At 49.0% G+C, this 15,057-nt stretch overlaps 7 non-coding genes and 1 pseudogene across 7 annotated transcripts; all 8 read left to right on the top strand.

The window, feature by feature from the left end:
- The first annotated feature begins 998 nt into the window (after positions 1 to 998).
- Positions 999 to 1,076, top strand: LOC141207352 (U2 spliceosomal RNA; annotated as a pseudogene).
- A 5,564-nt stretch (positions 1,077 to 6,640) lies between these two features.
- Positions 6,641 to 6,834, top strand: LOC141207270 (U2 spliceosomal RNA). The gene has a single exon (XR_012277687.1). It is a non-coding gene; the product is annotated as a U2 spliceosomal RNA (small nuclear RNA).
- A 1,115-nt stretch (positions 6,835 to 7,949) lies between these two features.
- Positions 7,950 to 8,140, top strand: LOC141207102 (U2 spliceosomal RNA). Its single transcript, XR_012277527.1, has one exon. It is a non-coding gene; the product is annotated as a U2 spliceosomal RNA (small nuclear RNA).
- Positions 8,141 to 9,255: 1,115 nt separating this feature from the next.
- On the top strand, positions 9,256 to 9,446 carry LOC141207091 (U2 spliceosomal RNA). Its single transcript, XR_012277516.1, has one exon. It is a non-coding gene; the product is annotated as a U2 spliceosomal RNA (small nuclear RNA).
- Positions 9,447 to 10,561: 1,115 nt separating this feature from the next.
- Positions 10,562 to 10,752, top strand: LOC141207079 (U2 spliceosomal RNA). Its single transcript, XR_012277504.1, has one exon. It is a non-coding gene; the product is annotated as a U2 spliceosomal RNA (small nuclear RNA).
- Positions 10,753 to 11,867: 1,115 nt separating this feature from the next.
- Positions 11,868 to 12,058, top strand: LOC141207068 (U2 spliceosomal RNA). Its single transcript, XR_012277493.1, has one exon. It is a non-coding gene; the product is annotated as a U2 spliceosomal RNA (small nuclear RNA).
- A 1,115-nt stretch (positions 12,059 to 13,173) lies between these two features.
- On the top strand, positions 13,174 to 13,364 carry LOC141207056 (U2 spliceosomal RNA). Its single transcript, XR_012277482.1, has one exon. It is a non-coding gene; the product is annotated as a U2 spliceosomal RNA (small nuclear RNA).
- Positions 13,365 to 14,479: 1,115 nt separating this feature from the next.
- On the top strand, positions 14,480 to 14,670 carry LOC141207044 (U2 spliceosomal RNA). Its single transcript, XR_012277471.1, has one exon. It is a non-coding gene; the product is annotated as a U2 spliceosomal RNA (small nuclear RNA).
- The last annotated feature ends 387 nt before the right edge of the window (positions 14,671 to 15,057 follow it).

The raw sequence follows: 15,057 nt of genomic DNA, 5'->3' as shown, positions 1-15,057 counted from the left end.
TTTTCATGTTCAAAGTTGCAGAAGCCAGATTACAAGCTCATTTTGGTTCAACTTCAGCAACTGTGCATTGCATTGCCATGTAATGTGATGCAATGCTATCTTTCTAGCTCTCCCTTTTTACTTCCTTTTGGATAAACAGACATATTAGGCAAGCATTTTGGAGCTTTCACCTAAATAACTACAGGTGGTGAGATAAGCTGCACAATATAATTGACCTTTCAGTATATTGTTGCACACACACCATCTATTTAGCAAATGCCCTTGTTATCAACAGCAGCCTTTTAAACTCACCTGAGCTAACAGGTATGTGCGCTGGTTACTCTGCTGCGCTTAAAATTTCTTTTTTGGTTTGCTACAATGCCTTTTCTGAAACGTTGTCTCCTTCTGCTGGAACACTGACTTCTTTCATTTAATGCCTGCAGACTATAAAAGAGAACCCAACCCAAAAAGTTTGGTTGATTAGTCTGTGGCATTCTGTTAAACTGTTGCTTATGGCGGTCTCTGTGAGCTTCTCAGCGACATTCAGCCAGCCAGGTATCCTGCCTGCAGTAGATGGAATGTGGCAATGGAACGCTGGCTGCGCGTGTCATAATAGGCTCTGAGCCTTTATATACCTGTGCACAGCAGCAGCCACCTTCAGTCTGCTGCTGGACAGCCAGCAGCAGCAGCAGCAGGAGAGGTATATAATCAGGAGCCCTCCTGCTAAGGGTAGACAGCTGCTCGTTCCACCCCACCCCCCGCCTTAATTGGTTCTCCTCCCTTCCAACGGTGTTGAGGCGGGTGGGAACAGCAGGGGGTGAAGGTGCTGTGTTTAAAGAGGTGGAGTTATGCAGATCTAAAACGCGTGGATTGCAGCAGCAGCAAGCCGAAAAGTGCAGGCATGTAAGGGATCTAGAGGTTGACAACATGTCTTCTTAACGGGAGTCCAGGAGCTCATCTCCACAAATGGACTTTTCAGGATCCTTGGGTGGCTCCGTAGTTTGAAACCAATTCTGGTTATCGCTTCTCGGCCTTTTGGCTAAGATCAAGTGTAGTATCTGTTCTTTTAAGAACACAAGAGCTACGATCTACACTTGACGAGAGCGATCGAACTCGGAAGGAGAAGAGCTTCGGAGCCCAGCTGACATCGGAGAAGGAAGGCGGATATCGGTGGGAGGAAGAAGCTCTAAAGAATCCAGAAGAAGACGAAGACTCGGAGAAGAATCGGGCTGTCCTGTGGAATCTTCGAGGAAGAAAATCATCGAGACAAAGACCTTTCGGGGAATTTGTCCAGAACACGACGGGAGAAGAATCTGCATAGCTCCACCCATTCCGGGAAGAGTTCCAGATCCAGCTCCAAGAAGTAACTGCAGGAGGAAAGCCATGGCAAGCGCTGCGAGGAAGGCCGAAAAGAAGAGCCTGGAGCAGGGGACAGCCAGGAGGGCCCAGCCAGGAGCCGATTCTGACCCCAAGGACTCTGCCTCCACGACTGGCCAGCAGAAGGGACCCCAGAAGCCCCGCCACAAAGCTCCAGCCCTGGAGCCATGGATGCGGCAGACGGTGGCCCTGAAGCTGAAGGAAGTGGATGGGAGGGTGCCGGACATGTCCTCGGACGTGTTCTGCCAGAAGATGCTGCTGGATCGAGGCTTCTCCAGGTCGGACACCCTCAGCATCCAGACCTTCTTGACGGGGATCTTCTTCGTCACCTTCGCCACTGTGAACACCTGCAGGAGGTTCTGGGAAATGGTAAGCGCAAAAGGACCGGATAATTCTTTCTCTGCCTTTACAGGTAGCTGCCCTATCCAGAGGGACGAAAGGAGGATCACGGTCTCCATGCGCAACCCGCACACCCCAGGCCAAGACATCTGTACCTTCCTGAGACGCTTCTGTTTGGTTGTGAAGGAACCCTCTCACATCCTGAATGGACTCGGCATCTGGACAGGTAAGTGGTCGGTGACCGTTAGACTTCACAGGGACCTGGCGTACTCAGACGGACTTCGGCACCTGCCCCCGACATTCTCCCTGGGCAACTCCTACGGCCTCATCTATTACCCGGACATGCCGCGGAACTGCAGGAGATGCGGCAAGAACGGCCACGAGATGAAGGACTGCAAGGAGGATGCCTGCAGGATTTGTCGAGTGACGGGACACAGCTCGAAGGACTGCCCGAAGAAGACATCCTGCAACCTGTGTGGGCTGGCGGCTCATCTGTACAAGGATTGCCCCAAGCGTGAGAGATCCTGGGCATCGGTGGTTGCGACGACCCCAGCTACGGAGGACAAGGCCCCGACGACCAGGCCTGTGAAGGTCAAGGACGCGACGACCAAGGCCCCAGCGGCCAAGGCCGAGACGACCAAGGCCAAAGCGGTCAAGGAGTCGGTGGCCAAAGCCCCAGCGACGGTCCCAGCAGCTCCGAAGCAGAAGAAAAAGTCAAAGGAGGGTAAGAGTTCTGTCACCCCTCTCTCGATCCCTCCCCCTGCCACCCCCGTCCAATTCCCCCCCACCCCGGCCACCCCTGCTGAGGATTCCACTTCCTCTTCCTCCTTCCCCTACTCCTCAGCAGGTGTCCTTTCCCCTGCCCCGGCAGCCACTCTCCCTCCCCAGACCATGGTAGCGGTGGAATTAACCTTTCCTCCACCCGCCGCTATCTATTCCGAGGAGGATTTTCCCCTTCTTGTCTCCCCAGTTCCAACCCGGGGAAAGAGGAAGGTGGAGGACAGCCCTGCTACTGAATCCTCCAAAAAGAAGATTCTGGATTTCGTAGGCGAAAAGGAGGATACCCTCCCTGAGCCAGAAGAGATGGAGCACATGGTTGAGACCCTGGTGGCCGAGCCAGAAGAGGAGGAACTGGTGGTCGCCGAGATCGAGGCCGCGCTGCTTTACCAGATGGAGGAAGAGGGCCTGCTGGTGATCCCGTCACCAGCAGTCAACACCGACGAGGGACCACCCGACCGGAGTGGTAACTAAGGTGTATTGCCTGCGCTAACTTTTTCTTTTTTCCCTACATGATGGCTAATATTAATTTATTTTCCATTAATGTCAGGAGCATCAAGGACAAGTTCAGACGTCAGACTATTTATGCCTTCCTTACTTCCCAGTTGTGTGATGTTTATATGTTGCAGGAATGTTCCCTTCCCTCCTCTAGGTCCTTCAAACATCTGGCCAGGGAGTGGTCCCACGGTCCATCCTACTGGTCCGGTGGGGGTGACTGCAAGTCTGCGGGGGTCGCAATTCTGATCAGGGGGGGCGCATTCACGCTTGAGTCCGTCCAGGAGCTCATCTGCGGCAGGGCTCTTGTTGTAGATGGCAACTGGGCGGGAGAACCTGTCAGGTTCATCAACGTGTATGCGTCCCCACTGAAGAATGAGCGTTTGGAGCTTTTCCAGACCCTGCGGCTTCAGCTTGCCACCACCAGGACCTTAGTGATGGCCGGGGATTTCAACTGCCCCATCGAGGAGGATGGTCGTAGTTCTGGCACATCTGCCAAGTTGGACATCACGTCCAAGCTGCTCATCGAGATGGTAACCGAGGCCTCTCTTCAGGACGTGGTGGGCTCCATGGGGAGAGGCTCCACGAACTATTCGTGGAGCCGACCCGATGGCTCACTCCGCTCCAGGATTGACTTTGTGTTCACCTCTCGGGCAGTCAGGCAGAGTAGGCACTCGATGGTCTCCTGCTTCTTCTCCGACCACAGAGCCATTCACTTACAAGGTGTCCTTGGCGACGGTTTTTCGTCCGGCCCCGGCTCCTGGAAGCTGAATTGTGCTCTGCTGGCTCAGGATGAAGTCGTGGAGGAGCTGAGAGCAGCCTACGCAATGTGGCAGTCCTACAAGGGTAGCTTCCAAACAGTCTCTGATTGGTGGGAATATGTTAAACTTGAGTTTCGCTGTTTCTTTCAGGCCAAGGGTCGACAACAGGCGTGTGAGAAGAGGAGGGACTTCAGAGGGCTGCAGCGCGAGCTGCGGTCGCTGCAGGACCTTCTTCACTGCGGCTGGGACGTGAGGGAGGAGCTGGAGGAGACCAAGAAGAGCCTGAAAAGGCACTTTGAGGAGGAGTCCAAGCGAATCGTCTTCCGTTCCAAAGTGGAGAATCTGGAGAAGGGTGAGAAATGTAACTCATTCTTTTTCAGGAAACTTCATGCCGGTCACACGCCCCTGAACGAGCTGCGAGACGAGAGCGGAAACATGCGACGTGGGAAGGAGGACGTGATGAGGGTCGTCAGCGACTTCTACAGCGAACTCTACTCCCACAAGACTACCGACCCTGACGCTGCTGATAAGTTCCTGTCAGGTATCACTAACCATCTTGATCCTGCAGGCACGGCAGCCTTGGACAAACCTCTGATGGTGGGCGAATTGCTCTCTGCCGCTAAATCCTTTAGGACCGGCAGGACCCCGGGCAGTGATGGTCTTCCAGCGGAGCTCTATGTAGCGCTGGGAGACCTCATCTGTCCGGACCTGTTGGACCTGTACGAGGAGATGGTGGTGGAGGGTAGAATGCCTCCATCTTTGAGGGAAGGAATGGTCACGATCCTGTACAAGCGGAAGGGAGAGAGGTGCGACCTGAGGAATTGGCGTCCCATCACTCTGCTCAACGTGGACTACAAGATCCTGGCCAAGACGATGGCGACACGACTTAAGACGGTCATCGGACGGATCATCCACCCGGACCAGACCTGCGGCATCCCTGGACGTCGCATCGCAGACAGCCTCGCTCTCGTGCGGGACACGGTCGAGTACATCAAGGTCCGCCGCGCACACGCGGCCCTGGTCTCCTTGGATCAGGAGAAGGCCTTCGACCGGGTTTCCCACGAGTTCATGGGCCGAGCTCTGCACCGGTTAGGTTTGGGTAACATGTTTTGTTCGTATGTCCGTCTGATGTATTTTGATATCCACAGCTCGGTGTTGGTGAACGGCTGGAAGACTGACCCCTTCCCTGTCCTCTCTGGGGTCAGACAAGGCTGCCCTCTATCACCTCTTCTTTTTGTTTGTGTTATAGAACTCTTCGCAGAGGCTATCCGGCAGAATGGAGAGATCAGAGGGATCACCGCACCGGGTCCGGGACGACACGAGGTCAAGTGCTCGCTCTACATGGACGACGTCACCGTCTTCTGCGCTGATCGTGGTTCAGTCGACGCCCTCGTCCAGACGTGTGAGAGGTTCGGCCGGGCTTCAGGGGCCAAAGTCAACTGCAGGAAGTCGGAAGCCATGCTCTTCGGGGATTGGCAGCCGGCCTCCTCCGCCCCCTTCCCCTTCAACATTCAACCGGATTTCCTCAAGGTGCTGGGAGTCTGGTTCGGGAAGGAAGGAGCGGCCCTCAAGTCCTGGCAAGAACGCTTGGCCAAGGTGAAGCAACGGATCGGACTCTGGAGCCTCAGACACCTCACTTGTGAGGGTAAGGCACTCGTCCTGCGTAATGAGGTCCTGCCCGTCTTGCAGTACACGGCGCAGGCCTGGCCCCCACACGTCACTGTGTGCAGGGCCATTACCAGGACAGTGTTTCACTTTGTCTGGGGATCCAAGATGGACAGAGTCAGGCGGGCCGTCATGTACAAGGAGCCTCGCAAGGGTGGGAAGGGCGTTCCAGATATCCCCACCCTCCTGCGATCCTCTTTTGTGTGTGATTGTGTCCGCCGGACTTTGCAAGTCAAGAATGGCTCCGCGGGCAGGTCCATGTCTCGCTTCTTCCTGCTTCCTCTTTGGAGGCGACTCGGCTGGGACAAGTGGGACAGCTCCTTCCCCTACAACTGGACGACGCCATGGTTCTACGGAGACGTCGTTCGATTTGTGGGGGAGCATCAACTGGAGGGACTCAAGCCCGACTTGTGGAAGCCCAAAACTATCCACAAGCTAATCAGAGCCAAGGATGACGTGGAGAACATCACAGGACTTCACCAGGACACGCTGGAGACTGTGTGGACAAATGTGTCGTCTGACAGGCTGACCAACGGGCACAAGGACTTGTCGTGGATGGCGATTCAGGGCGGACTGCCCGTCCGGTCATTCATGCATGCCCGGAACCTGTGCAAGACCCGGTACTGCCCAAGGTGCCCCTTCGTGGAGGAAACATCTTTGCACACTTTTTGGGACTGCGGATTTGCACAGCGCCTATTGACTGCACTTGAGGACGACCTGAGGAACTCTGTCCCCAGGGCGAGCCTATCGCACCATTCTGTGCTTTACGGACTCTTCCCTGGGGTTCATACCGTCGGAGCCATCCAGGAGGCTTGGCGCCTTATGAACTGCTTCAAGGATGCCGTTTGGGTCGCCAGGAACCGGCTCATCTTGAGGAGGGAGAGGATGTCCATCCAGGACTGCCGCAGGCTGATCCACAGCCTGCTCAGAGATTATTCCATCATGGACGGTCCGGAGGACGAGGATGAGGACTAAACCCCTCCTCCCCCTCTCCCCTTATGTGTGTTGTCTTTCAATAAAGCTTCGGGCCTGTGATTTTCCCCTCCCCATCCCCTTTTTCCCAATCCCCATCCCTTATCACGGTTCGTCGTACTGTATTGATTGACATGCTTTTTCTTTCAGATTGAGTGTTTTGTGTAGCATAGGGGTGTGATGTGTCTAGTTAGTGCGTCGTATCCTCATGCTATGTAAATATGATGTAGAATTCTGTGAGTACTGGGCTGCGGCACTGTACACTGTCTGTTAACTTATTTTTTGTGCTAATAAAAGATATATTCAATCAAAAAAATCTGTTCTTATCAGTTTAATATCTGATACGTCCCCTATCTGGGGACCATATATTAAATGGATTTTTAGAACAGGGAGATGGAAAAAGAGCTTGCTCTGTCCACTCCACGCATTGACCTGGTATTGCAGTATCTCCAGGACCGGTGCACCCCTTCTTTAATGCAGTTTCTAAAATCAGAAAGAATTGAATTCAATGTTTTTTGTTCATTTTGCTTGTTTGTCGGATTTTGGGATGGACTCTTTGGCTTTGCTTTTCTTCTCCTCATTGGATTTTTCATGTTCAAAGTTGCAGAAGCCAGATTACAAGCTCATTTTGGTTCAACTTCAGCAACTGTGCATTGCATTGCCATGTAATGTGATGCAATGCTATCTTTCTAGCTCTCCCTTTTTACTTCCTTTTGGATAAACAGACATATTAGGCAAGCATTTTGGAGCTTTCACCTAAATAACTACAGGTGGTGAGATAAGCTGCACAATATAATTGACCTTTCAGTATATTGTTGCACACACACCATCTATTTAGCAAATGCCCTTGTTATCAACAGCAGCCTTTTAAACTCACCTGAGCTAACAGGTATGTGCGCTGGTTACTCTGCTGCGCTTAAAATTTCTTTTTTGGTTTGCTACAATGCCTTTTCTGAAACGTTGTCTCCTTCTGCTGGAACACTGACTTCTTTCATTTAATGCCTGCAGACTATAAAAGAGAACCCAACCCAAAAAGTTTGGTTGATTAGTCTGTGGCATTCTGTTAAACTGTTGCTTATGGCGGTCTCTGTGAGCTTCTCAGCGACATTCAGCCAGCCAGGTATCCTGCCTGCAGTAGATGGAATGTGGCAATGGAACGCTGGCTGCGCGTGTCATAATAGGCTCTGAGCCTTTATATACCTGTGCACAGCAGCAGCCACCTTCAGTCTGCTGCTGGACAGCCAGCAGCAGCAGCAGCAGGAGAGGTATGTAATCAGGAGCCCTCCTGCTAAGGGTAGACAGCTGCTCGTTCCACCCCACCCCCCGCCTTAATTGGTTCTCCTCCCTTCCAACGGTGTTGAGGCGGGTGGGAACAGCAGGGGGTGAAGGTGCTGTGTTTAAAGAGGTGGAGTTATGCAGATCTAAAACGCGTGGATTGCAGCAGCAGCAAGCCGAAAAGTGCAGGCATGTAAGGGATCTAGAGGTTGACAACATGTCTTCTTAACGGGAGTCCAGGAGCTCATCTCCACAAATGGACTTTTCAGGATCCTTGGGTGGCTCCGTAGTTTGAAACCAATTCTGGTTATCGCTTCTCGGCCTTTTGGCTAAGATCAAGTGTAGTATCTGTTCTTATCAGTTTAATATCTGATACGTCCCCTATCTGGGGACCATATATTAAATGGATTTTTAGAACAGGGAGATGGAAAAAGAGCTTGCTCTGTCCACTCCACGCATTGACCTGGTATTGCAGTATCTCCAGGACCGGTGCACCCCTTCTTTAATGCAGTTTCTAAAATCAGAAAGAATTGAATTCAATGTTTTTTGTTGATTTTGCTTGTTTGTCGGATTTTGGGATGGACTCTTTGGCTTTGCTTTTCTTCTCCTCATTGGATTTTTCATGTTCAAAGTTGCAGAAGCCAGATTACAAGCTCATTTTGGTTCAACTTCAGCAACTGTGCATTGCATTGCCATGTAATGTGATGCAATGCTATCTTTCTAGCTCTCCCTTTTTACTTCCTTTTGGATAAACAGACATATTAGGCAAGCATTTTGGAGCTTTCACCTAAATAACTACAGGTGGTGAGATAAGCTGCACAATATAATTGACCTTTCAGTATATTGTTGCACACACACCATCTATTTAGCAAATGCCCTTGTTATCAACAGCAGCCTTTTAAACTCATCTGAGCTAACAGGTATGTGCGCTGGTTACTCTGCTGCGCTTAAAATTTCTTTTTTGGTTTGCTACAATGCCTTTTCTGAAACGTTGTCTCCTTCTTCTGGAACACTGACTTCTTTCATTTAATGCCTGCAGACTATAAAAGAGAACCCAACCCAAAAAGTTTGGTTGATTAGTCTGTGGCATTCTGTTAAACTGTTGCTTATGGCGGTCTCTGTGAGCTTCTCAGCGACATTCAGCCAGCCAGGTATCCTGCCTGCAGTAGATGGAATGTGGCAATGGAACGCTGGCTGCGCGTGTCATAATAGGCTCTGAGCCTTTATATACCTGTGCACAGCAGCAGCCACCTTCAGTCTGCTGCTGGACAGCCAGCAGCAGCAGCAGCAGGAGAGGTATGTAATCAGGAGCCCTCCTGCTAAGGGTAGACAGCTGCTCGTTCCACCCCACCCCCCGCCTTAATTGGTTCTCCTCCCTTCCAACAGTGTTGAGGCGGGTGGGAACAGCAGGGGGTGAAGGTGCTGTGTTTAAAGAGGTGGAGTTATGCAGATCTAAAACGCGTGGATTGCAGCAGCAGCAAGCCGAAAAGTGCAGGCATGTAAGGGATCTAGAGGTTGACAACATGTCTTCTTAACGGGAGTCCAGGAGCTCATCTCCACAAATGGACTTTTCAGGATCCTTGGGTGGCTCCGTAGTTTGAAACCAATTCTGGTTATCGCTTCTCGGCCTTTTGGCTAAGATCAAGTGTAGTATCTGTTCTTATCAGTTTAATATCTGATACGTCCCCTATCTGGGGACCATATATTAAATGGATTTTTAGAACAGGGAGATGGAAAAAGAGCTTGCTCTGTCCACTCCACGCATTGACCTGGTATTGCAGTATCTCCAGGACCGGTGCACCCCTTCTTTAATGCAGTTTCTAAAATCAGAAAGAATTGAATTCAATGTTTTTTGTTCATTTTGCTTGTTTGTCGGATTTTGGGATGGACTCTTTGGCTTTGCTTTTCTTCTCCTCATTGGATTTTTCATGTTCAAAGTTGCAGAAGCCAGATTACAAGCTCATTTTGGTTCAACTTCAGCAACTGTGCATTGCATTGCCATGTAATGTGATGCAATGCTATCTTTCTAGCTCTCCCTTTTTACTTCCTTTTGGATAAACAGACATATTAGGCAAGCATTTTGGAGCTTTCACCTAAATAACTACAGGTGGTGAGATAAGCTGCACAATATAATTGACCTTTCAGTATATTGTTGCACACACACCATCTATTTAGCAAATGCCCTTGTTATCAACAGCAGCCTTTTAAACTCACCTGAGCTAACAGGTATGTGCGCTGGTTACTCTGCTGCGCTTAAAATTTCTTTTTTGGTTTGCTACAATGCCTTTTCTGAAACGTTGTCTCCTTCTGCTGGAACACTGACTTCTTTCATTTAATGCCTGCAGACTATAAAAGAGAACCCAACCCAAAAAGTTTGGTTGATTAGTCTGTGGCATTCTGTTAAACTGTTGCTTATGGCGGTCTCTGTGAGCTTCTCAGCGACATTCAGCCAGCCAGGTATCCTGCCTGCAGTAGATGGAATGTGGCAATGGAACGCTGGCTGCGCGTGTCATAATAGGCTCTGAGCCTTTATATACCTGTGCACAGCAGCAGCCACCTTCAGTCTGCTGCTGGACAGCCAGCAGCAGCAGCAGCAGGAGAGGTATGTAATCAGGAGCCCTCCTGCTAAGGGTAGACAGCTGCTCGTTCCACCCCACCCCCCGCCTTAATTGGTTCTCCTCCCTTCCAACGGTGTTGAGGCGGGTGGGAACAGCAGGGGGTGAAGGTGCTGTGTTTAAAGAGGTGGAGTTATGCAGATCTAAAACGCGTGGATTGCAGCAGCAGCAAGCCGAAAAGTGCAGGCATGTAAGGGATCTAGAGGTTGACAACATGTCTTCTTAACGGGAGTCCAGGAGCTCATCTCCACAAATGGACTTTTCAGGATCCTTGGGTGGCTCCGTAGTTTGAAACCAATTCTGGTTATCGCTTCTCGGCCTTTTGGCTAAGATCAAGTGTAGTATCTGTTCTTATCAGTTTAATATCTGATACGTCCCCTATCTGGGGACCATATATTAAATGGATTTTTAGAACAGGGAGATGGAAAAAGAGCTTGCTCTGTCCACTCCACGCATTGACCTGGTATTGCAGTATCTCCAGGACCGGTGCACCCCTTCTTTAATGCAGTTTCTAAAATCAGAAAGAATTGAATTCAATGTTTTTTGTTCATTTTGCTTGTTTGTCGGATTTTGGGATGGACTCTTTGGCTTTGCTTTTCTTCTCCTCATTGGATTTTTCATGTTCAAAGTTGCAGAAGCCAGATTACAAGCTCATTTTGGTTCAACTTCAGCAACTGTGCATTGCATTGCCATGTAATGTGATGCAATGCTATCTTTCTAGCTCTCCCTTTTTACTTCCTTTTGGATAAACAGACATATTAGGCAAGCATTTTGGAGCTTTCACCTAAATAACTACAGGTGGTGAGATAAGCTGCACAATATAATTGACCTTTCAGTATATTGTTGCACACACACCATCTATTTAGCAAATGCCCTTGTTATCAACAGCAGCCTTTTAAACTCACCTGAGCTAACAGGTATGTGCGCTGGTTACTCTGCTGCGCTTAAAATTTCTTTTTTGGTTTGCTACAATGCCTTTTCTGAAACGTTGTCTCCTTCTGCTGGAACACTGACTTCTTTCATTTAATGCCTGCAGACTATAAAAGAGAACCCAACCCAAAAAGTTTGGTTGATTAGTCTGTGGCATTCTGTTAAACTGTTGCTTATGGCGGTCTCTGTGAGCTTCTCAGCGACATTCAGCCAGCCAGGTATCCTGCCTGCAGTAGATGGAATGTGGCAATGGAACGCTGGCTGCGCGTGTCATAATAGGCTCTGAGCCTTTATATACCTGTGCACAGCAGCAGCCACCTTCAGTCTGCTGCTGGACAGCCAGCAGCAGCAGCAGCAGGAGAGGTATGTAATCAGGAGCCCTCCTGCTAAGGGTAGACAGCTGCTCGTTCCACCCCACCCCCCGCCTTAATTGGTTCTCCTCCCTTCCAACGGTGTTGAGGCGGGTGGGAACAGCAGGGGGTGAAGGTGCTGTGTTTAAAGAGGTGGAGTTATGCAGATCTAAAACGCGTGGATTGCAGCAGCAGCAAGCCGAAAAGTGCAGGCATGTAAGGGATCTAGAGGTTGACAACATGTCTTCTTAACGGGAGTCCAGGAGCTCATCTCCACAAATGGACTTTTCAGGATCCTTGGGTGGCTCCGTAGTTTGAAACCAATTCTGGTTATCGCTTCTCGGCCTTTTGGCTAAGATCAAGTGTAGTATCTGTTCTTATCAGTTTAATATCTGATACGTCCCCTATCTGGGGACCATATATTAAATGGATTTTTAGAACAGGGAGATGGAAAAAGAGCTTGCTCTGTCCACTCCACGCATTGACCTGGTATTGCAGTATCTCCAGGACCGGTGCACCCCTTCTTTAATGCAGTTTCTAAAATCAGAAAGAATTGAATTCAATGTTTTTTGTTCATTTTGCTTGTTTGTCGGATTTTGGGATAGACTCTTTGGCTTTGCTTTTCTTCTCCTCATTGGATTTTTCATGTTCAAAGTTGCAGAAGCCAGATTACAAGCTCATTTTGGTTCAACTTCAGCAACTGTGCATTGCATTGCCATGTAATGTGATGCAATGCTATCTTTCTAGCTCTCCCTTTTTACTTCCTTTTGGATAAACAGACATATTAGGCAAGCATTTTGGAGCTTTCACCTAAATAACTACAGGTGGTGAGATAAGCTGCACAATATAATTGACCTTTCAGTATATTGTTGCACACACACCATCTATTTAGCAAATGCCCTTGTTATCAACAGCAGCCTTTTAAACTCACCTGAGCTAACAGGTATGTGCGCTGGTTACTCTGCTGCGCTTAAAATTTCTTTTTTGGTTTGCTACAATGCCTTTTCTGAAACGTTGTCTCCTTCTGCTGGAACACAGACTTCTTTCATTTAATGCCTGCAGACTATAAAAGAGAACCCAACCCAAAAAGTTTGGTTGATTAGTCTGTGGCATTCTGTTAAACTGTTGCTTATGGCGGTCTCTGTGAGCTTCTCAGCGACATTCAGCCAGCCAGGTATCCTGCCTGCAGTAGATGGAATGTGGCAATGGAACGCTGGCTGCGCGTGTCATAATAGGCTCTGAGCCTTTATATACCTGTGCACAGCAGCAGCCACCTTCAGTCTGCTGCTGGACAGCCAGCAGCAGCAGCAGCAGGAGAGGTATGTAATCAGGAGCCCTCCTGCTAAGGGTAGACAGCTGCTCGTTCCACCCCACCCCCCGCCTTAATTGGTTCTCCTCCCTTCCAACGGTGTTGAGGCGGGTGGGAACAGCAGGGGGTGAAGGTGCTGTGTTTAAAGAGGTGGAGTTATGCAGATCTAAAACGCGTGGATTGCAGCAGCAGCAAGCCGAAAAGTGCAGGCATGTAAGGGATCTAGAGGTTGACAACATGTCTTCTTAACGGGAGTCCAGGAGCTCATCTCCACAAATGGACTTTTCAGGATCCTTGGGTGGCTCCGTAGTTTGAAACCAATTCTGGTTATCGCTTCTCGGCCTTTTGGCTAAGATCAAGTGTAGTATCTGTTCTTATCAGTTTAATATCTGATACGTCCCCTATCTGGGGACCATATATTAAATGGATTTTTAGAACAGGGAGATGGAAAAAGAGCTTGCTCTGTCCACTCCACGCATTGACCTGGTATTGCAGTATCTCCAGGACCGGTGCACCCCTTCTTTAATGCAGTTTCTAAAATCAGAAAGAATTGAATTCAATGTTTTTTGTTCATTTTGCTTGTTTGTCGGATTTTGGGATGGACTCTTTGGCTTTGCTTTTCTTCTCCTCATTGGATTTTTCATGTTCAAAGTTGCAGAAGCCAGATTACAAGCTCATTTTGGTTCAACTTCAGCAACTGTGCATTGCATTGCCATGTAATGTGATGCAATGCTATCTTTCTAGCTCTCCCTTTTTACTTCCTTTTGGATAAACAGACATATTAGGCAAGCATTTTGGAGCTTTCACCTAAATAACTACAGGTGGTGAGATAAGCTGCCCAATATAATTGACCTTTCAGTATATTGTTGCACACACACCATCTATTTAGCAAATGCCCTTGTTATCAACAGCAGCCTTTTAAACTCACCTGAGCTAACAGGTATGTGCGCTGATTACTCTGCTGCGCTTAAAATTTCTTTTTTGGTTTGCTACAATGCCTTTTCTGAAACGTTGTCTCCTTCTGCTGGAACACTGACTTCTTTCATTTAATGCCTGCAGACTATAAAAGAGAACCCAACCCAAAAAGTTTGGTTGATTAGTCTGTGGCATTCTGTTAAACTGTTGCTTATGGCGGTCTCTGTGAGCTTCTCAGCGACATTCAGCCAGCCAGGTATCCTGCCTGCAGTAGATGGAATGTGGCAATGGAACGCTGGCTGCGCGTGTCATAATAGGCTCTGAGCCTTTATATACCTGTGCACAGCAGCAGCCACCTTCAGTCTGCTGCTGGACAGCCAGCAGCAGCAGCAGCAGGAGAGGTATGTAATCAGGAGCCCTCCTGCTAAGGGTAGACAGCTGCTCGTTCCACCCCACCCCCCGCCTTAATTGGTTCTCCTCCCTTCCAACGGTGTTGAGGCGGGTGGGAACAGCAGGGGGTGAAGGTGCTGTGTTTAAAGAGGTGGAGTTATGCAGATCTAAAACGCGTGGATTGCAGCAGCAGCAAGCCGAAAAGTGCAGGCATGTAAGGGATCTAGAGGTTGACAACATGTCTTCTTAACGGGAGTCCAGGAGCTCATCTCCACAAATGGACTTTTCAGGATCCTTGGGTGGCTCCGTAGTTTGAAACCAATTCTGGTTATCGCTTCTCGGCCTTTTGGCTAAGATCAAGTGTAGTATCTGTTCTTATCAGTTTAATATCTGATACGTCCCCTATCTGGGGACCATATATTAAATGGATTTTTAGAACAGGGAGATGGAAAAAGAGCTTGCTCTGTCCACTCCACGCATTGACCTGGTATTGCAGTATCTCCAGGACCGGTGCACCCCTTCTTTAATGCAGTTTCTAAAATCAGAAAGAATTGAATTCAATGTTTTTTGTTCATTTTGCTTGTTTGTCGGATTTTGGGATGGACTCTTTGGCTTTGCTTTTCTTCTCCTCATTGGATTTTTCATGTTCAAAGTTGCAGAAGCCAGATTACAAGCTCATTTTGGTTCAACTTCAGCAACTGTGCATTGCATTGCCATGTAATGTGATGCAATGCTATCTTTCTAGCTCTCCCTTTTTACTTCCTTTTGGATAAACAGACATATTAGGCAAGCATTTTGGAGCTTTCACCTAAATAACTACAGGTGGTGAGATAAGCTGCACAATATAATTGACCTTTCAGTATATTGTTGCACACACACCATCTATTTAGCAAATGCCCTTGTTATCA

This window comes from Phyllobates terribilis, unplaced genomic scaffold (assembly GCF_046119375.1).
Source record: "Phyllobates terribilis strain yellow unplaced genomic scaffold, ASM4611937v1 Scaffold_160__1_contigs__length_4322635, whole genome shotgun sequence".
NCBI lineage: Eukaryota > Metazoa > Chordata > Amphibia > Anura > Dendrobatidae > Phyllobates > Phyllobates terribilis.
This window is presented reverse-complemented; position numbering and strand designations above follow the sequence as displayed.